General features: G+C 35.7%; 1 long non-coding RNA gene across 3 annotated transcripts; it reads left to right on the top strand.

Annotated features, from left to right (window-relative positions):
* Window positions 1-1,075: 1,075 nt before the first annotated feature.
* On the top strand, window positions 1,076-20,878 carry LOC145594982 (uncharacterized). Of its 3 annotated transcripts, none has more exons than XR_014102898.1 (4): window positions 1,076-1,777; window positions 1,870-2,104; window positions 3,943-3,963; window positions 6,311-6,884. It is a non-coding gene; the product is annotated as an uncharacterized LOC145594982 (long non-coding RNA). The 3 variants fall into 3 exon arrangements; XR_014102896.1 differs by having other exon boundaries at window positions 1,865-2,104; XR_014102897.1 differs by lacking the exons at window positions 3,943-3,963; window positions 6,311-6,884 and adding an exon at window positions 18,296-20,878 and having other exon boundaries at window positions 1,865-2,104.
* Window positions 20,879-22,333: the final 1,455 nt, after the last annotated feature.

Below are 22,333 nucleotides of genomic sequence, written 5' to 3'. Positions count from 1 at the left end.
AATTTGTAGTCTATGTTTTGCGTGCAAAACCTTGAATTTAACAATGTCATGAAACGTTCTCCATAGCCTTGCTGAATTACATGCTTCATGAAATTTAGTAAGTGATATAATTTGTCACCAATAGTAGGTATTCACTTGTTTGTTTTACTCTTCATCTGATGGAATTGGTCAGCCAAAATTAGTGCATGGTAAGATCAATAAGTCTCAACTCCATTCTAATCGACTTATTTTATCTGAGCTTATTTAAAATTATTTTCTTTGTACAAAGCAATAACAAATTATCGAATTTGAAACTATCTCCGAACTCTTAAAAATTTAATATCATAATCATGTAATCCATATATTGGAGTAATGGATGGACCGACCAACATAAGAATTCAATCAAATGTTTGTATGAAATTTTTGCATGACACCGAATTCATTAACCTTTATTCCCGCCCACAATTGTATAAGCAATAAGCTTATTAGCAAGTTGACGCATAAAAAGACAAAACATCACATAGGATGCGTTGCCAATCAGAGTAACACTGTATCTTTGATGAACATCTAAAATCTGAGTAGATAAGTATGCATAAATTTTGTGGGCTCATTTTTGCTTTGTTTTCCTTTTATTTTGTGGGGTGACGATCCGATTGTTTGTCCTCACTTCCTATCTATTCATATTTGTAATATCACCAAAGACATCTCCTATGTTGATTTGTGATTCTGGTGCTTTCAAATCCAACATCTTTGTTTATGTTACATCTTAATTAAAATGGTTTGGTTAATTATAAGACAGTCTAATCAAATAATTAGAGATATTATAACAGATATGAAAAGACTAATTAAATTTTAAAATGGTAACATTTCACAAACCATGCTTAAGCTACGTACATCCGTCGTGTATTAGATGTATCAATTTTTATTTATTTATTTTATTTTTTTTTTTTTTTTTTTTTTTTTTGAGAAGCATCAATTTTTATTGAGTGCAAGAGGAAATTTTACTAATCTTTTATGGTACATAATGATAAGATCTTAATTTCTTTTAACAGGCAATACGTGATAAGATTAATATACGATATATAAGGACCACTACCACAAAAAAATAATTATGTAAAATTTACATATATATTGTTATCAAGGACAACACCTTGATCTAGCAATTAATTGCACAAATTCTTCTCATGAATCTCACTTACAAATAATGTCATCCTTGATCAAGCATTGTAAAAAAATCCCCTAAAAATAACTTGGGAAAATACAATTTGATAGAATTAATGATCCAATTTCAATTTACAACAAATATAAAATGAATTGAAGCATTAGAAAAGTTTGTTTCATGTGCAAGAAAAGATTCTATAACTATATAAATAATCTCTTGATTTGATAAAATCTTATCCCTTTAACTAGAACCATATAATGTTGCCCTCATTTAACTTCTGAAACAAATCTTTCACACTTTGAAAGTAAATTGCTTACTACCAAGCTAACCATGGGCCAATATAGTGGAGAGTGACAAAGTCCAATTTAGTTACTTTCACAAAATACATAGAGGGATTTCAAAAATCTGCTATTTTGTTGCTTTTATTTTTGTTTGATGGATACCACCTGTCTGTCTTCTACATTTGCTCTCTATGATTCATGTAAATTTGCTTAATTTTTTTCCTCTTTTCTTTCCTCTCTCCTCTTCTTTCTCAGATTTCTCATCTCACTTTCTCTCTCTATCGATCAACTAGCATGGTTGCCAACAATTGAACAAGATAATCACAGAGAAAATGAATATGAGATAGATTTCATGGTGGGTATTTTTGTTAATGTTAATTACTGTATAATATTTTGTTTCAATTAATTTTTCTAATTCACTTCATGAATTTATTTAATTTAGTTTAGATGGGAAAATTAAAAGATGCAGGCGTGACCACCGCAATCTAGAACATCAAGTCACCGGAAAGGGAGGAGGAGATGGCGGAGTACAGTGGGAGTAGATGAAAGACGGAAAGGGAGGCAAACTGGTTGCCTATGGGCCGCAGCAGTTGAATCTGAGTAGCAAACTCAACCACCGAGTCAACTGGGTCTAATTCAAATGGGTCTTCGTCGTATTGTCTTTTATCCAAAATTGCAAAAGGTATGATAATTGTTGTTGCCTATTCTGCATATTTTGTTTCTTATATTAATTCAATTTTTATTTTCTGGGTTATTGAATACAACTTCCCCACTTTCGATTATGATTGGCAATTATAGGTTAGATACTGAAAATTGAGGTACAATATTGGCCAAGACTTCCCCTCATTCTCTTGTTTTCCCTAGCTTAGACGTTGATGATGGTGTTTTTAAGGTGTTTTGTTCCGGTGTACATAGAATACAATTTGATTTGCTCCAGTGTACATTGGAATTGGGAATCAAATGGTTTCTTATGTTTGTATAAATCAACTATTAAAATTTACAAACTTAAGCCAATTATGAATCTGAATAACAAACAATAATGGAATCAAGTTTAAAGAAAGGAAGGCATTTGGTTGAGAGGGTTTAAGGCTTTAACTATTGATGGGACTATTCTGCTTGGAATCATGGTGTTATATAGAAGTTTAATGACATGATCAATTAGTTATGTTGAATTGGGGAGGGCTGTGACTGGGGTGAGATGGGTTTTGTTACGAGCTTTGACTCATCCCTTTTTTGATGAGCTTAGAGACCCAAACATCTGCTTGCCAAATGGATGCTTTCTTCCCCCGTTATGCAACTCTCTTGGTTCCTCTTTGATTAAGTTTCCTTGTGTGCTAATCTGTTTGCAGTGGACAAGGCACTGTGTCACCCATACTTAGCCTCCCTCCATGACATCAATGATGAGCCCATCTGCTCAGCACCTTTCCGCTTTGATTTCGAGCAATCATCCTTGACAGAAGAGAATGTGAAAGAGCTCATCTGGAAGTGTAGACACCAAATTGTGTCTCCCCAAAACCAAACCCAGTGATGAATGCCTTTCACGTTGTGTTATTATCGAATTAGGTGAAAGTGGTTTGGAAGTCGAGTGTTGCGGTTTAGTTTTTATTAAATTCTTTTCTCTCTGTTTTTGAAAATGACTTTATTTGAAAATAGCCGAACCAGTTTAGTTTGGTCCATAATTAAGGTCCGATGAATATTGAGGAAGTTATGGCCAAAATACTAAACTGGGCCTGGTTAATTATTTTAAATACGACCCAATGATCTAGAGGAGGGCCCAATGTTAATTATTATTCCTAAAATTATTAGGATTAATTATAGTTTTCTAGAAGTTTCTAGAAGGTTCCTTTTAATTCTAATATTATTAGATTTAATAATTAATTATTTTTAATAGATTTTTATTTGGAATAAAATATCGTTTTGTTATCTTAAAAATATATATTTTATCTTCTGTACGGATTCCGTAGATCAAGTTGATTAAAGATCGGATTCCGCGTGAAGAAAAACGCGCTAATACAGGTTGTCGCCAAACGACAAGTCTGTCGCCACGCGACAGACCCTGTCGCCTCGCGACAGACATTGTCGCGTCGCGACAGAGCTAATTCCTGGCGACAGCGTGGAGTTTTATTCCTTATCAAATTCTATGATTTTTCCGGACTATTTTCATTATAAATAGCGTCCGAATCCCTGTTCTCTTGAATCAATTCAGAATCATCAATTCACATTCAATTATTCTTTAATTTTCTCAATTCTCTCTTTTCTCTTGTGAGCAATATAGCTTAATTCTTTCTCCCTCTCTCTTTCTAAACTAGCCTTTTTACACACAATATTCCGCATTCACAAGACTTAGAGTCTCTTAGCCAAGTTCGAAGTTGCCTTTGCCCTAAACGTGAAAGGTTGATAATTTCTGAGGGTTTGGTCCAAAACTAGTCAAAACTTTGTTTAATTTGGTTTTAATTTGATTCTTTAATTATTCTTTATTATTTTCATTGAAGTTTACTAACTTGTGTATTTTGTTATTAGAAAGAGGTACGAGGCTTCAAAGTATGTAATCTTATTACTCTCTTTCAATGTAGAAAGCATGTTTAGATTTGTTTATTATTGTTTAATATTCCTAGTATCATGTTAGGATGCTTTTAATGCTTTCTAGTATCATGTTAGCATGTTAGTACCATGTTAGGTTTGAACCTTCGATCTTTATTGTTTAGTGACATGCTAGGATTTGTTATTAATCTTGTTAGTATCATGCCTAGGATCTTGCTATTATTATTTAAGCTTTATTATGCCTTATCATGCTATTATCATTATTGTTATTGATTTATTATTATGTTGCTTGATATGTTTTATTGTTATTGCTTGATCACGCCTTTTATGCAGGTTTAAAGGGAATTTGTACTTGAAATCACGCTTAATAAGATAATTATTAATTTGGTTTAGGCTAATGTAATTTTAACTCAAGTGATCGCCAATAATAGTATTATTTGTGCATTAATATTCAACCAACATAGATAAACAGGGTAGGTTCAATATAATGTTTGTATGTTATTCGAAAAGCGCACATGAATACGAGCAGAACAAAGTAGAGGCCTATTTTATAGGGCGGGTCCTTTCTTTTGTAGATTGGATTCGTACCCTCATCCCCGGACCCTATTTGGTTCAAGACCTTATAGAGTAGTTGACAGTCCTTTGGATTGTCTTTTGGGTTTACAAGTTCCTAAAACTTGTTGGCGACTCTTTTTGCTCTTTGTCTTTCCCTTTGGAACGCCACCGTACTTTAGTGTATGATCACAGTGGGGTTCAAGTTTGGGGTTATCATAATGCTTGAAATATTCCCTACAGTTTTTGGCGACTCCGCTGGGGAGGATTTCTATTTATATTCCTGAAATTTATTTAATTTTGGCAATTATTTAGAATGAGCGGATGAGACTCGAAAAATTCTATGTATTTCATGTGCGTGATTTGATTAACATTATTGTCATATGCATTAAAAGGTCCTCATGGGAGCACCCCATGAGTCAATCCATAGGAATTTTACACGTAGGAAATTTGAGAAATATCTTTCATGACTAGAATCGAAAAGATGATGCGAAATCTGGAAAATTCGAAGAACACAGAAACTTGCCAAGGCATGTAGGAACTAGCGTCTAGAAAACAGGGCTTGTCGCCCGTAAAAAGTTTCTGTCGCTTGGCGACAGAAGCTTTTTTGCGGCGACAGTCCCTGTAGTCTGGCGCCAAGTTCTTCCAATACCGAGCCAGGGGTCTGCCTTCTTGCTTTGACCATTTCTAGTGTTGTTGGCTCGATTTTGCTTATTGATTGAGTCATTTTCTCACTTTTCTGAACCCATATGTGTTCTACATATGGAAATAACCCTCTGGGGGTTCCTGCTTCACCTGCCCAATGGAATATTCCACTATCATGTGCAAAGTTCAGATTTGGGTACGTGTAATGTTTGTGAATCCACCAAACCATGGAGTCGAGTTTGATTTCATCACGAACTCGCGGAATCCTGTCCATTTGCTCCAACCCTCCCGGTAGGCTTGTGTGCAATGCATATGGATTCTTAACCATGGACCTTTTTGACTTAACTCATATCCTCGAACTTTAGAGAACTAGAGCCATGGTTAGGTTGCAAACTCATCTTGTGACTATGTGAACTACTTGTGCACCCTTGCTTGTATTTATTATATATGTGTTAACCGTTTGTTTGACTTGTGTTAAAGACTAAATAAATTGACTAATGACTAAAAGGACTTTGTCTAATTAATTAATTAATTTTGAATTAATTAAAGGTTAATAAATTAATCAATTCGACTTAGTACGACTTTAGGTATGTCCATTTAGAGTAAAATTACTGGAAACAGTCCAGATTAATGTTCCAGCAATGGCGCAGGAATTTGGACTGTGGCGCTGCAGTTTAGTGTCTGTCGCCTGGCGACAATTTTGTCGTCTGGCGACAGGCTCTAAACAGTGGCGACAGTTCTGTCGTTTTAGCGACAGTCCAGTTTTCTTGCTCGAGTCATCATGACGAGTCTAATTAACAGTCTACTAATCAGATCAATCGATTTATTAATGGTTCAAACCATGTTTAAGTCTTAAATTGAGTTTAGACACTTAAAGTCCCATGGTCATACACTAGTAGTCAAAGCATGTCACACACATACACATAAAACACACACATAACATGTTTGTCACATTATGACCATGTCTAGAGAGTCTTGAATGCGTGTTTTCCGTCATTTTTTTAGGGGGGTAAGTCGGATATTAATCCTCCAATTTTTTTAAATTCCCTTAAAATATATACCCCGTTTTTTTCTTTTTCTTTTAATCTTTTGAACATAAAGTCAAGTCAATTAGAGTCAAGTATTAAAACAAATATGGTTTAAATTACAGCGCGTGGTCAAGAAAGGAAGGGCGTTTAATCAAGGACAACACTTTTGTTCAAGTCTTACTTTTTGACAAACCAATCGGTAGGAAAAGGAAAGCTAAGAAGGCAATGGCTAGTCAAGAAGAACTTAATGAAGTCAAGGGACAGGTAGCCAACTTGGCTGAAATGTTGCAAAACCTATCGCTGCAAATAAGTAATCCTGAAAAACAAAAACAAATGGACCTAATCCAGGAAAGCTTGGGCAAATTGTCCAACGACTTTAGATTTCAAGAGATTAGCTCCCAAGGGGTCTCGGTGGATAAGGACCTTCTCCCACAAAAGTTCAATCCCAATGACATCCCTAAATTCAAGGCTATGGACAATCCTTATTTTCATTTAAGAGCTTTTGAAACTGTAATGAGTATTAAGGGGACAGATAGAAAAGCATTTCATTCTGTATTTTCATTATCCTTAGAAGCTGTATGTCAACAGTGGTACTTTTCACTTGATAAAGAAAAAACCTCTAGTTGGAAATCCATTGTGAGCGCTTTCATTGAAAGGTATAAATGCAATATACAAGTTGAAACCGATCATAGAGAATTAGAAATGTTAAAACAAAAAGAAAATGAAGGTTTCACCTCCTTCTTTAATAAATGGAGGGAAACTACTGCAAAAATGGTTGAAGTGCCTAGTGAAAAAGAATCCGTTAGAATGTTCATTAAGAACCTCCAAGAAAAATACTCTAAGCACCTTAAGTACCAAAGCAACTTAAACACTTTCAAAGCTGTATATGATATTGGAATTAGTATTGAAGATGACCTTGCTAAACAAAAAGTTGCTAATAACAACTTAAGTAGTGGCTGGAAAAATAAGAAGAACGACAATCCTTCTTCATCCAAATCTACCCACTCAAATAATGTTAGCACTTTTCCTCTAAACGAAGTTTTGGCAATGAATAATAATCAAGGACAAAAGAAACCATTTAGGAAGAATTATACTCCTATTGGTATGAGTTATGACACCGCATTTGATCGCTTACATGCAAAAGGTCTTATAACTCCTATTGGACCATTTGGGGACCCACCTGTCGAAAGGAGAACGGCTAGCTGGAACCCAAATGCACATTGCAAATATCACCAAGGTAGGGGTCATCCTACAGAAAATTGTTGGAGACTAAAGGAAGCCATTCAAGACTTGATCGATAGTAACAAGCTTCCATTGCCTCCTGCAAGCAAGAAACAAAGTATCAATACCGCACCGCTGTCGGATTCCTTAGCTATTTCCGACGAAGAAAACCAAGAGGATCCATCTAGCCTCATAGAGCCTATCGAGACCATTGAAGAAGAAATCTTCGAAGATGCTCTCGAATTCCATGGCCAGGAACCTGCAACCAAGCAAGAAGTAGTGGCATTGACATTAATATTGACAGAATTGAAAAAGTTGATCTCACAAACCTTTGAGGCTATAAAAGAGAAAAATGAGTTACTTAGAAGTAGACCCCCATCTAAACAAAAGAAACATTTTTCTCTCCAAGTAATTGACACTCCCAAAAAGAATAATAGAAAATATACTCCAATTGGGACGTCATACACAAACATGTTCAAAATGCTCTTCGAGAATGGAAAAGTTCAACCTCTCGAACCAAGACCATTTGAATCACTGAAAAGAATAGACAAATATTATTGTTCATATCATCAATCAGGGGGACATACAATAGAGCAATGCTTCAAGTTTAAGGACTTGGTTCAACGTTTGATTGATGAGAAGAAATTAGTTCAACTTACACAAGATGCCATGATTAATGGAGTATGGGACAGTGACGATGAGGATGTTTCAGGACAAGGACCAATGTTCGAAGAATCGTCTGAGTCAGAGTCTGAGTTAGAGTCTTCCCCTATCGAGTCTTCTAAGTCTTTAGTTGTAGCACCCTCATCTTCTATTTCTACTCCTAGGATAGTTAGCAATCAAGTCCCGACGGACATTTCTTTATTTGATGTAATGATTTCTGAATTTAATAATACGTCTTCTTCCCCGTATTCTTCTTGTTCTTCTTTATCTAAAGATGACGAGCATTGCTTAACTAATGATGAAAATGATAAAGAAATAATTAAAGCAATGGAAACACTTGAAAATAAGACACCAATAATTGAGGATACAGAAACGGTTGATATCTCAAAAGATCCAACCATTAAAAGAGAAGTTAAAATCGGACTAACACTAAACAAAGAAGAAAGAACCGATTTAATTAATCTACTTAAAGAATTTATCGATGTATTCGCTTGGTCATACGAAGATATGCCGGGCATTAATAGAGAAATAGCTCAACACACAATGCCATTAATTCCAGGAATGAAACCTGTAAAACAAAAGTTACGTCGAATGAAACCCGACGTGGCTCTTAAAATAAAAAAAGAAGTACAAAAACAAATAACTGCAGGTTTTATCAGGGTATCCAAATACCCCGAATGGGTCGCCAATGTTGTCCCGGTTCCGAAAAAAGATGGTAGAGTTCGAATGTGTGTCGACTATCGAGATTTAAATAAGGCAAGTCCAAAGGACGACTTCCCTTTACCACACATCGATATTTTGGTAGATAACACAGCAAATCATGCACTTCTCTCATTTATGGATGGGTACGCAGGATACAATCAAATCCTCATGGCCGAAGAAGATATGGAAAAGACAACATTCATAACACCTTGGGGTACTTATTGCTACACGGTAATGCCATTCGGGTTAAAAACGCGGGTGCTACTTACCAACGAGCAGCAACTGCCCTACTCCATGATATGATGCATAAAGAAGTGGAGGTCTATGTGGATGACATGATTGTAAAATCAAAAGACCGCCAAGGACACCCAATAGCCTTAAAAAAGTTCTTTGAAAGACTAAGAAAATACAACATGAGATTAAACCCCTCCAAATGTGCTTTTGGAGTTACCTCAGGGAAACTCTTGGGATATGTCATAAGCTCTAGAGGAATAGAGATAGATCCCACCAAAATTAAAGCAATCATGTCCATGCCACCGCCCAAAACCGAAAAGCAAATTCGGGGATTTATTGGCCGGTTGCAATACATAAGTAGGTTCATATCCAAGTTAACCACGATATGCGAACCAATATTCAAGAAGCTTACGAAAAATGTACCAATCATATGGGACGATGAGTGTCAAAAAGCCTTTGAAAAGATCAAAGCCTATCTCTCGAATCCTCATGTATTAGCTCCAGCACTCCCCGGAATACCCTTAAGACTATACTTAACCGTCACAAAGGAAACAATGGGAGCTATGCTTGCACAAGAGGTAGAAAGCAAAGAAAATGCTATTTATTACCTAAGTAAGAAGATGCTCGAGTATGAAACACGCTACACACCATTGGAAAAGCTGTGCCTCGCACTGGTGTGGGCCACAACTAAATTAAGACATTACATGCTCGTGCATACCGTTTACGTAGTCTCACGAATGGACCCCCTTAAATACCTATTCGAAAGAGCTACACTTAACGGGCGAATCTCAAGATGGATAGTAAATTTGACCCAATTCGATATAAGGTTCATGCCTCAAAAGGCGACTAAAGGATCAGTGGTCTCGGATTTTCTAGCAGATTTCCCAATAGAAGATTCGGCACCCTTAGAAGAGAATGAATTCCCAGATGAAAGTTTAATGATGACAGAGGATGATACATGGACTCTATATTTTGATGGAGCCTCAAACCAAAAGGGATGCGGCGTAGGAGTCTTGTTAGTATCACCTAAAGAAGAACATGTCCCTATATCCATTAAATTGGATTTCGACGTCACCAACAACGCAGCCGAATATGAAGCATGTGTGGTAGGCCTCGAAACCGCTTTAGCCTTAGGCGTAAGAAAACTCCGGATATTTGGAGATTCCTCCCTAATTATTAATCAAATTTCCAAAAGATGGAAGGTTAGGAGTGAAAGCTTAGCTCCTTACCAAACGTATTTGGAAACTCTCACCGATCAATTGGAAAAAGTGGAATACACTTACCTACCTAGAGAGGAAAACCAATTCGCCGATGCCTTGGCAAGACTAGACTCGATGGTCAGAATACCTAAGGAAATTGAGCAAATGCCTTTAACCATAGAAAAAAGGCATAAACCAGCATATATTCAAGCTATAGAAGATGATGAAGTGATTCAAGAAGAGGAACCTGAAGAAGAACCATGGTTCACAGATATATTAAATTATGTCACCAAAGGAGAATATCCTCCTCATGCGGACAAAAGAGCGAAAAGAGCATTAAGACTTTTAGCTTCCCAGTTTGTATTCATAGGAAATGAACTACACAAAAGGGTACCTAAAGGTCGAGCTCTATTATGTGTAGACAAAAAGGATGCCCAAAGAGCTATGAGAGTAATCCATGAAGGTATATGTGGAACACATGTTAATGGCAAAATGCTAGTCCAAAAGATAATGCGAGAAGGATATTACTGGACTACCATGAATAGAGATTGTCATCAATATGTAAAGAGATGCCCTAAATGTCAAATTTACGCAAATTTGCAACATATCCCACCTTCTCTTCTCTACACCTACACTTCACCATGGCCTTTCTCTACATGGGGAATAGACATAATTGGAAAGATTACACCTCCCGGAACAGGAGGTCATGAATACATCTTGGTTGCAATAGATTACTTCACAAAATGGGTGGAAACACAATCATATGCCAAACTCACCGCCAAACATGTAGCACTCTTTATCGAAAGAAACATAATTTGTCGATACGGAGTCCCACATGAAATGATAAGTGACAATGGAACTCACTTTCAAGCCGAATGTGAAGAATTGCTACAAAAATATGGTATTCAACATCACCATTCTTCACCTTATAGACCTCAAGCAAATGGAGCAGTTGAGGCCGCTAATAAAAATTTGAAAACGATCATTGAAAAAATGACTGAAAATTATAAGGATTGGCCTGACAAACTTCACTTCGCACTGTGGGGTTATCACACGTCAATCCGAACATCAACAGGAAATACGCCATTCAACTTAGTGTATGGAATGGATGCCGTACAACCTGTAGAGTTAGAAATACCTTCGCTACGCATCGCGTTAGAAAGTAAACTCGATGAAGTCGAATGGACTAGAGCACGGTATGAAGAGCTAATCCTACTCGATGAAAAGCGACTAGAAGCTCTACATCATACTCAATGTTATCAAACCCGCATGGCTAGACATTTCAATAAAAAGGTCAAGACTAGAAATATCAAGGTTGGGGACTTGGTATTAAAAGCATTAAGAAAAAATGTTTTAGATCCAAGAGGCAAATTCAGGCCTAATTGGTCCGGACCATATATTGTCAAAACAATCCTGTCAGGGGGCGCGGCTAAATTAACTGATATGGATGGCAATGAATTTTCAAACATGACAAACCTTGACCAACTTAAGAAATACTACCCATAAGTACTTGAGTGAAATACTCAAGAGAGCTACGTTTGGCCTGATTCCTTAAGCAAAGGATACGTAGGCAACCCATACAGGGTGCGGCCACTTTAATCTCTTCAAATTCTGTATCCCCAAAGTAAAAAACGCATGTCTGCAAAATTTCAAGACTGGCGCCAGAAAATAAACTCTGTCGCCAGACGACAATTTTGTCGCCAGGCGACAGAGCCAAATGGTCAGCGACAGTGAATCAGATAGCAGCGCCAGCTTTCTGCGAGTGTCTAGACCAGTTTCACATATTCTGGAAATTTATTCGACTTCCGTACTCGAATTAATTCTCCGAAAAATAAATGTTGTAATTGTTTTCATTGCTTTAATTGAAAGTTAATTAAAATAAAAGCTGAAATTTTATTAATTAATAAAGAAAGTACATTATTGATAAAATAAAAGCTGAAAAATTAACTAAAACAAATTAACTTTGTCTAATAAATCAAAGGAAGAGCAATGCTCTAGTCTTTTTTCTCTTTCTTGATTCTTTTCCAATTTGTGTCTTCATTCTCTTCCTCTTGATCCATAACCTTCGCTAGGAGACAACCATTAGAAGACCTACACTCTATCTTAGTATAGATGGTTTCTCCCTCCACTAGAACTCCATGTTTCTTCTCTACCCAAGCTTCCTTCTTTGTAGAGTCAACTTTTCTTTTTCCTTGATTTTTCTTAGAACTTTTCTTTCCTGGCATAATAGGAGTTTTGAATTCAATCCTTTCCCCTAGACGTTCTTTAGCAGGGACCTTTTTGTCACCTAGACGATCCTTCACATTGGTCTTCTCAATTTTGACTTGAAATTTTTGGAATCTTCCATCAAGCCATTGTTTCACTTTATTTGACAAACAAGGTGGTTCCTTGTGGGTAATCACTTCCCATAAGGGCCTACCACTCCAGTATCCGTCAAAACGCTCAATCTCTTGTGACACAGGAAATTCATAAGGACGGCGGAGATCTCCTATAGGGATGGTTTGTGCAAGACCATATTGTCTCATAACTCTACAAGGGAAATAAAAGGTTAATCTTGACAAGCTCGGGAGACGACAATATGCTTGGTTACTGCAACCAACCATTGCCTCAATCTTCCACCAAGGAACAATCCAGCTTATGGTAAAGTCACCGGCAGCAAACACCTTGCTCCACTCACGGCGACCTATTTTCAAAAATCGTTTCTTTCGCCGGACTATGCAATTTGGAACATATGTGTGTATATCGTCAGGAGGATTAATAAGATTTAACCTCTCCATGAGCCATATCTGTAAAATATGTATTTAATTAGTATTACAGTGTAGAATAATATTCTTTAATTCTTGGTAAATTAAAAATAGAATTATTTTATACCTGTAATAAAACTGGAGAACCTCGAAAAGGTGCTCTTGGATTCTTTCTTAATGCATCCAACCATAGCATAGTCTCTCCAACAATTAGCGGCATTGGATTTCTCCCAGATTCAACTTGTTCTATAACAGATTTAATCATTGATTGGCCTTCATTATCATTACCACTAACTAAGAGTAATTGGTTAAACAAGCAATAAAGAAAAGCCCTTCTCTTATAGACACGAAAATCAGGATTAGGATTATCATAAAAATAATGTGCAAATTCTGTCAAATCAACTATATTCCCATGCACTATATGTTTTAAAGTCGTACCCCTCAAATCAAAAAAGCATTCAAAATCTTTATTATAATATTCATTGATTCTAGGCATTACCGCAAGACCTGTGGAATAATAGCCTATAATGGCTCCAAATTCTTCCGGTAAAGGACATATTTCATCATGGAAAAATCTAAAGCAGTGAGTATCAATATCCCAATAGTCTATGGCAGAATAAATAAAATCAATGTCAAGACTCATCCCCTTGATTCCAAACATACCCCCCATATGACAAATATCTAATACTTTTTTATCTTTAGCAGTTAAATGACGACACCATTCATTCATGTATCCACAAAAAGTTCTTTTAGCTAAAGGCATGATTTCTAGTTAATTAGCTAATTAATAAACTGGTTAAATTATGCAGTAAACGGATGATTCGGGGGCTATTTATAACTTTTTTTTCATGGCAGACTTCAAATCCTGTAGGAAACAGGAAAGCGCGTCTGTCGCCAGGCGACAAAATTGTCGCGTGGCGACAGGATGAATTACGCGGCACCAGTCTATTTCTTTGCAGCGACACCTATTACGCGTAGGAAACCGTGTTTTTACGTACTTGATTTCGACTTTGACTTGACTTACTGTTCTATTCCTATTCATACACCCTTATTATCATTATTATTATTATTATCACTATTATTATTATTATCACTATTATTATTATTATTATTATTATCACTATTATTATTATTATTATATCATATTAAGCTTAATTAATTTTAGGCTTATCATATTTTCTTCCTTCATTTTTCTTTTTTCATTTCTTTTTTTGGGGGAGAGAGTCGGTACCCTCCACTAATATTAAAAATGACAGAAATTTCGCGCAAAAATTACACTTTCTCACACACTCATATGCACAACACATTTGTTATAAAATAATAATAAATCAGGCAAATAAAATGTTGATAAATAATAAAGTGCATATATATACAAGTGCCTAGTACATAAGTCATATGAATAAGATAGACAAAGTCCTACAAAAGTCAAAAATAAATAAACACAGGTACAACTATGGCGCCGGAGGTCGCAAGTCGCGAGGGATGCCGAATGTATCGAAAAATGTCCTACTCCGTGGAGTATGTCCATCATCGCCCCCTGAACCACTAGGCGGCGCGAACTGCAACTCAGGGCCAGGCCACCTAACCTCACCCTGAAATCCGACGGAAAGAGTGATGGGCCCCTCCTTATGGTTTTGTGGGTCTAGTTTAGTAATTTGGGTTCCTTGGTACGCCAGTTAGCCCCTTTAAGCAAATTGACATGATTTAGTCAGCTTGATCGAAATGCACTAAGTGATCGACTTGATGAAAGATCGTCTCACTTAGCTTAAAGCGCCTAAGTATTGGCTCATAATAAGGCACCGAAATATTGGTTCAACAAATAAGGCACCGAAATATTGGTTCAATAGAGGCACCGAAATAATGGTTTACAAAGGCAAAAGCACCAAAGTACTGGCACAAACATAAAAAATAACGATAATAACAATATATTAAGGGTCAATAAGCAGAATGATTCTTTGGCAATGTCTCAACATAGAGAGGAGTTGTCTAGTGGCGAAGCACGGCCGTGGCGAGGTAGTGTCACAAATTTTGGAGATGGCGAAGTAAGGTCAACTTCGATGGTCCCTCAAGGTAAAGAAGAGATTGTCTACAGCGGCGATACACTGCCGTGGCGACATACGGCCACAACCTAGAAGATGACGACATACAGTTATTTTCGACGATGTTCCCGAAATACTGTGGAGGATTGTCACCAAGAATATTGAAGACGACGACATATGGTTATCTTCAACGATGGCGTTCACGAGGCACTGTGGGTGTTGTCACAAACAACAAATGAAGCAACAACAAATGGTTACGCTCAGAGATGTGTGCTCGACGGTGCAAGATATGCGTTTCTTAACTCTTTTATCTGTTTAACTAATGATTAGTTTGCAGGTATCGGCGTTATAAGAATGATTTGGAATCGCAGAACGTTTTGAATCATTCTCCGTCCCTATCGATACTTTGACTTTCGTTTTTCGAAACTTAAGTTTCTTCAAACTCAGTCAAAGTAAGGGCTTCTGTAGACACCAAATTGTGTCTCCCCAAAACCAAACCCAGTGATGAATGCCTTTCACGTTGTGTTATTATCGAATTAGGTGAAAGTGGTTTGGAAGTCGAGTGTTGCGGTTTAGTTTTTATTAAATTCTTTTCTCTCTGTTTTTGAAAATGACTTTATTTGAAAATAGCCGAACCAGTTTAGTTTGGTCTATAATTAAGGTCCAATAATAGTGTAGATGGGTGGGGCTCGAAGAGACCTTTCCAACGACATACTATAAGATCAATTCCGATGAATATTGAGGAAGTTATGGCCAAAATACTAAACTGGGCCTGGTTAATTATTTTAAATACGGCCCAATGATCTAGAGGAGGGCCCAATGTTAATTATTATTCCTAAAATTATTAGGATTAATTATAGTTTTCTAGAAGTTTCTAGAAGGTTCCTTTTAATTCTAATATTATTAGATTTAATAATTAATTATTTTTAATAGATTTTTATTTGGAATAAAATATCGTTTTGTTATCTTAAAAATATATATTTTATCTTCTGTACGGATTCCGTAGATCAAGTTGATTAAAGATCGGATTCCGCGTGAAGAAAAACGCGCTAATACAGGTTGTCGCCAAACGACAAGTCTGTCGCGTCGCGACAGAGCTAATTCCTGGCGACAGCGTGGAGTTTTATTCCTTATCAAATTCTATGATTTTTCCGGACTATTTTCATTATAAATAGCGTCCGAATCCCTGTTCTCTTGAATCAATTCAGAATCATCAATTCACATTCAATTATTCTTTAATTTTCTCAATTCTCTCTTTTCTCTCTTGAGCAATATAGCTTAATTCTTTCTCCCTCTCTCTTTCTAAACTAGCCTTTTTACACACAATATTCCGCATTCACAAGACTTAGAGTCTCTTAGCCAAGTTCGAAGTTGCCTTCGCCCTAGACGTGAAAGGTTGATAATTTCTGAGGGTTTGATCAAAAACTAGTCAAAACTTTGTTTAATTTGGTTTTAATTTGATTTTTTAATTATTCTTTATTATATTCATTGAAGTTTACTAACTTGTGTATTTTGTTATTAGAAAGAGGTACGAGGCTTCAAAGTATGTAATCTTATTACTCTCTTTCAATGTAGAAAGCATGTTTAGATTTGTTTATTATTGTTTAATATTCCTAGTATCATGTTAGGATGCTTTTAATGCTTTCTAGTATCATGTTAGCATGTTAGTACCATGTTAGGTTTGAACCTTCGATCTTTATTGTTTAGTGACATGCTAGGATTTGTTATTAATCTTGTTAGTATCATGCCTAGGATCTTGCTATTATTATTTAAGCTTTATTATGCCTTATCATGCTATTATCATTATTGTTATTGATTTATTATTATGTTGCTTGATATGTTTTATTGTTATTGCTTGATCACGCCTTTTATGCAAGTTTAAAGGGAATTTGTACTTGAAATCACGCTTAATAAGATAATTATTAATTTGGTTTAGGCTAATGTGATTTTAACTCAAGTGATCGCCAATAATAGTATTATTTGTGCATTAATATTCAACCAACATAGATAAACAGGGTAGGTTCAATATAATGTTTGTATGTTATTCGAAAAGCGCACATGAATACGAGCAGAACAAAGTAGAGGCCTATTTTATAGGGCGGGTCCTTTCTTTTGTAGATTGGATTCGTACCCTCATCCCCGGACCCTATTTGGTTCAAGACCTTATGGAGTAGTTGACGGTCCTTTGGATTGTCTTTTGGGTTTACAAGTTCCTAAAAATTGTTGGCGACTCTTTTTGCTCTTTGTCTTTCCCTTTGGAACGCCACCGTACTTTAGTGTATGATCACAGTGGGGTTCAAGTTTGGGGTTATCGTAATGCTTGAAATATTCCCTACAGGAAGGAATCAGTGAAGTTCAACCCAGATCCCGCTCATTAAGTTAAAATGACAGGACAAATTGCTTTGCTTCTGCTACAAAAGGTAGTCTTCTGCAGTTTTTACTCCTGCATACCCTGCTTATTCTTGGAGGAGACCGCCTTTTTAGGTAAATGAAGCTGTTTGTCAAGAGTCAGCATCCAGTTCTTTCATTCCGAAATGTTAGCCAATTTGGATTATGTATTTAACTTCGGTTCCTTGTAAAAGAGTTGATGAAATAGGAAAATAAGGAAATTGGAGTTCCTCTATAGCTAGAATTTTAAATCAATCAATCAATCAATCAATCAAAGCCTTAATCCCAAAAGTGGGGTCGGCTAACATGAACCAAATTTGATTATTCCGTGTAGTCATCAACATAAATCTTTCTCCTCCATCCCTTACGATCCAAAACTTCATCCTCACGTAAATCCATGCACTTCATATCCTTCCTCACTCCTTCCAACCAAGTCATCTTTGGTCTCCCTCTTCCTCGTTTAATCCCTCCATGGTCCCACTCTTCCACTCTTCGCACCGGTGCACCCTCGGGTCTCCGTCTTACATGTCCAAACCAACGCAGACGATTTTCCCTTAATTTATCTACAATGCCCGCCACACCTACTTTCTTGCGAATAGCTAGAATTTTAGATTATGGACAATTATATGACCTCTTAAATACTTTAAAGTGAGTTATTTTAGTTTATTTTGTATAACTTGCTCAGAACTTCTTGACTCTGTATATTTTCTGAAGTTGAATACATACTCTGCATTCAGCCTGTATTCAATCAGAACTACCTTCTATTGTTGCAATTTTTCATCCTTGGTAATTAGCTAGAATTTCAAGCCTCATGGTAAGAATTGATCAAAGGAAAGACTAAGCTGTTGTGCCACTTCTTCTTCTAAGATTTGAGTTGACTTTTTTTCCTTTTTCACATCTCTGTTGACTCTGTACAGAGCTGAAAGGAGTGCCAGCAGAAAGCCAGAAATAGTTGTCTGATTGATCCCCGAGCATGCAAGGAAGAACAAAGAATAACATAAACCAGTTTAAAGAAAGGAAGGCATGCTCAACGTGTTTGTACTGGTGCCCCTACTTGGCTGTGGAAATTGCAAAAGTGAAGCTTCTCGTGTCTGAAGGAGCTTGTCAGCTATATCAAGAAGACACTCTGCTTCTGCCCCATCATCCCACAAAAAGCAGAGCTGCTTTTGTTTACTTGCGTCGGAGCACCTTGTCGTCAACAAACGCCACCATGATTGGTATATCATTCTTCAAACCGTGTAGACCATTTTACAATCTTGTGCTGCTTTCCTTCTTCTCTAATAAATTAGATTGAAGGTAAGGCAAAAAGGTTTGAATATTTTATTTCATTTTATGTTCATTCATTTCTAATTTGCTCTTAAATTTGTGGGATGCTCTAAATTGTCCAGCGAATTTAGATCCTAAAAAGGGTTTGGGGGGTTAAGAATTTAGGAGATTTCAAAATGGAGGCTGAAATTGGAGAAATTGACCGAAAAAATAAAATTGGGACATTATTTTTTTATTTTATCAATTAATTCGCCCAAATTTGATTTAAGGTTTTACATATCTGGGGAAATTTGAAGAGATAACAGAATGTTTAGGCAGAAAAAAAAGGAGAGCAGCTTATTGTTCTCAAAATTCTATCTTCTCTAGCTCCTTCCTTGACCCATTGAGGTATTTAAATGGGAGATGATTTGGGTTTCAAGACTACTATATAATTCATTGATGTATTTAATATATAGTAAAAACATCTCCCAACATTGTGTTCTTCTTTACATAGGATTTATGATTGAGTGTTGTTCATTTGTTCTTTGATTTAGCCAATTTGATAAAACAAATTGGTTTCGATTTTTATAGATTATTTTCCTTCACCCTTGGCCACCTTTAGAAGAGAGAGACTTGCTGGGGTTGACAATCTTAGCCACTTGAGCGTGTTTAGGCCGTTTCTTATTCTAGCCTTTGTTTTTCATAACTACTCGACTGCCTTGAATTCAATTTTATTATCATTTTTTACAACACGTAATAGTTTTGCTAGAATTGAACCCTTTGTCCCCGAAGAGCTGAAAGCTTCAATCAAGAATGATGATGTCTACCATTTTATGCACTATTTACCTACGAAGGAGTCTTGTACTAGCTAGATGGGCTAAAAGAGGGACTCATAGCATTGACCCTTGCGTTTGGGGGGACATCTCTGACTGGCTGCAAAAGGTTAAGTTCGTCATCCAAGAACGCATTGAGAAGTACTCGAAGAATGAGATAAGGTTTAATCTTTTAGCCCGTAATAAAAAAATGAAAAAACAAGAAAGCCTGTATACTGTAGAGCTTAAGAAGTTCCTGAGAAGTCAAGAGCAAATTTTACAGCATCTCTTTGCTGCACAATCAGGGACAACCTGGGTACCGAAAAACACCAATCTTGAAGGAACTTAACTGGGGTGCCGGAAAACTAGAACTTTGAATTTTGAATTAGTCTATATATTTGCTTGGTTCAAGCTGTTTTGGTTTACTTGCAGTGAAAAGTTTAATTTGGTGATGAGAGATGAAAAATAAACAATTATTGTGATGTAGAATAATAATAGATAGATAGAGAGAGAGAGCTTTTAATACCAGGGGAGTAGTGAATATTGTTCGATCAGTGTGAGTTTTTTTTTTTTTTTTTTTAATCGATTTTTTTCCTCTGAACTATCACCTTCTATCATGTTGGAAGTGGCATTATTAAATTGAGGAAAGCTTATTACTTATCCTGCTACATGTATTTTATTAAAATATCAAAATTTGTGTGCTTCAGTCTTTATTTGGAAAATTATGTCATATGCACAAAATATATACTTGTATACCTCGCTCAACAAATCTGATATGATGTTTAGGGATTGTGAGAGTTGATTTTCACTTTCAAAAATACAGTTAAACCCACTAACTTAGATATAGTTCTTGCTTTGTAGTCTAGAAAATCTTAAAATTGTTCAATTTATGTGATTGGGTGATAGTTTAGTTATATGTGTTGGTTTTTGGTTTATTCATTCCTGTTGCTTTTTATATATACAGTAAATCATAAAAACTTTGGCTGTTTAGAAAGCATTTCTATATTTTTCTCATCGTCTCATATGCACTTAGTTTTCAGCCACAACTAATCACCAATTTACCATCATGGAAGAGAAGAAGAAGACAAGACTAAGCTTCATACTCATTCATACTGTTGTATACTCTTGTAATGCATCCTAATGATTGAGATTTTGTGCTGTTTTTCTTGTGCAATGAATTTGAGTTAAGGTGTCATAATTATAAAAACTTGACCGAAGGAAACCAGCGCCTCTACTCTTCCACTGCATTGAGATGCAAGGGATGTTGTGAACGGTGGGAGGTCATAGAGATTCTATCTAATCATAGTGATTTATGATCGATACAAGATATGTACTCTCTCTTTTTAGTTGGCTGATACTTTAGAATTGTATTGGATTATAGATATAGACATAGTGTTATATACTAAATTAATTTTGTTGATGTTAATAGTAATTTATTATTTATTCTCTGCTTTTCTAATATTAATGATATAATTTATGTCCTGGTACAACAATAATGTCACAAAGTGATTTCTGTCTTAATCAAGGCCCATAGTCCCATACGGCAATTCTCAAGAATTTCATGGCTTATTTATCAACTTTACCACTCATGTCAAATTAAAAATAGCTACTTTTTACCTTGTGCAAAAACCAAAATGAATTCTGCCATTGTTGGTATCTAAAAAAATAAAATTGAAAGGAATTTTAAAAATAACTTTATTTTTTTTATTGCGTATAAATTATTGGCACAAACTATTGGGTTCGGACTTTCGCACCCAACAGTTTATGTGGCACCTCTTTGACTCTTCCCTTCTCTTTCTCTCTCCTCTGTCCCTTTTTTCAAATCAAAATTAAATCAAAATGTACCAGCGAAGCCTCCGCACCAAATTTGCATGCGAACGTCTGCACCCCATGCCATGGTCAATATGATAAGTTCGATTAATCACAATTACTATGAGCAAAATTCTTCAATTTCCAAACAACTTTTTCATAACAAATGACTTAGAACACCCTACATTTACAAATTACTACTTCTTAACTTTTTAAATCAAAATCGCTCTACACTTTTCCCTTCAAATATAATGGAAAAACCAAAAAATATATGAAATATTAAGAATGGGAAAAATTGTCATTATTAATCCCATCTTTATAATATCGGTCAAAATTAATCCCAACTTTTAGGTTTTTTTTTTTTTTTTTTTTTTTTTTTTTTTTTTTTTTTTTTAAATCCCAACTTAATACCCTTTTAATTTTTATCACTCCCAAGTGCCAAATGACTTGGAAGGAACTGGTTGAAGAGGTAAACCTTGTTGACTCGACATTATTTGCACACGATCATACACTAACCCCGAACGATCATATACTAACACTAAACGTAATTACACCAACGCATTTTTCATAAATGATTCTACAAAACTGCTTCGAGCGCAACGCGTGCGTAGAGCAACCCTAGTCCTAGAAAGATTTTCATTGGACTAGTTTAGTATGAATACTCCAAAAAGCAAATTAGCTTAGGCATAGACAAATATGGCCCCCAATCACTAACAAATAACCATGATCACAAATTGGCAAAATATTAGAATAGTACACCAATTAAATAAAAGTAATTCAACAATATTTATCGACCTATTATTACGTGGTCCAAAATCATCAATTATTCATCATTTCATTCAATAATAAATTGATACATCTAATACACTACGGAGTTTGAGTGGAAAATATGGATTTCGACAAAATATTATTTTCGTTACTTTATGGATAATTTTTAATTTGTTCAGAACCATATATGACATGAAAATTTCGAATCACTTAAAAAATAAAGATTTCAATAGCGTAGATGACTATATATATATATAGACTTTAGACCAATCAAAAAGAAAATCTTTTTATATATAAGTCATATGTTATCTTCATATACTA

Source organism: Chenopodium album, chromosome 19 (genome assembly GCF_948465745.1).
Source record: "Chenopodium album chromosome 19, dcCheAlbu1.1, whole genome shotgun sequence".
Taxonomy (NCBI): Eukaryota; Viridiplantae; Streptophyta; class Magnoliopsida; order Caryophyllales; family Amaranthaceae; genus Chenopodium; species Chenopodium album.
This window is presented reverse-complemented; position numbering and strand designations above follow the sequence as displayed.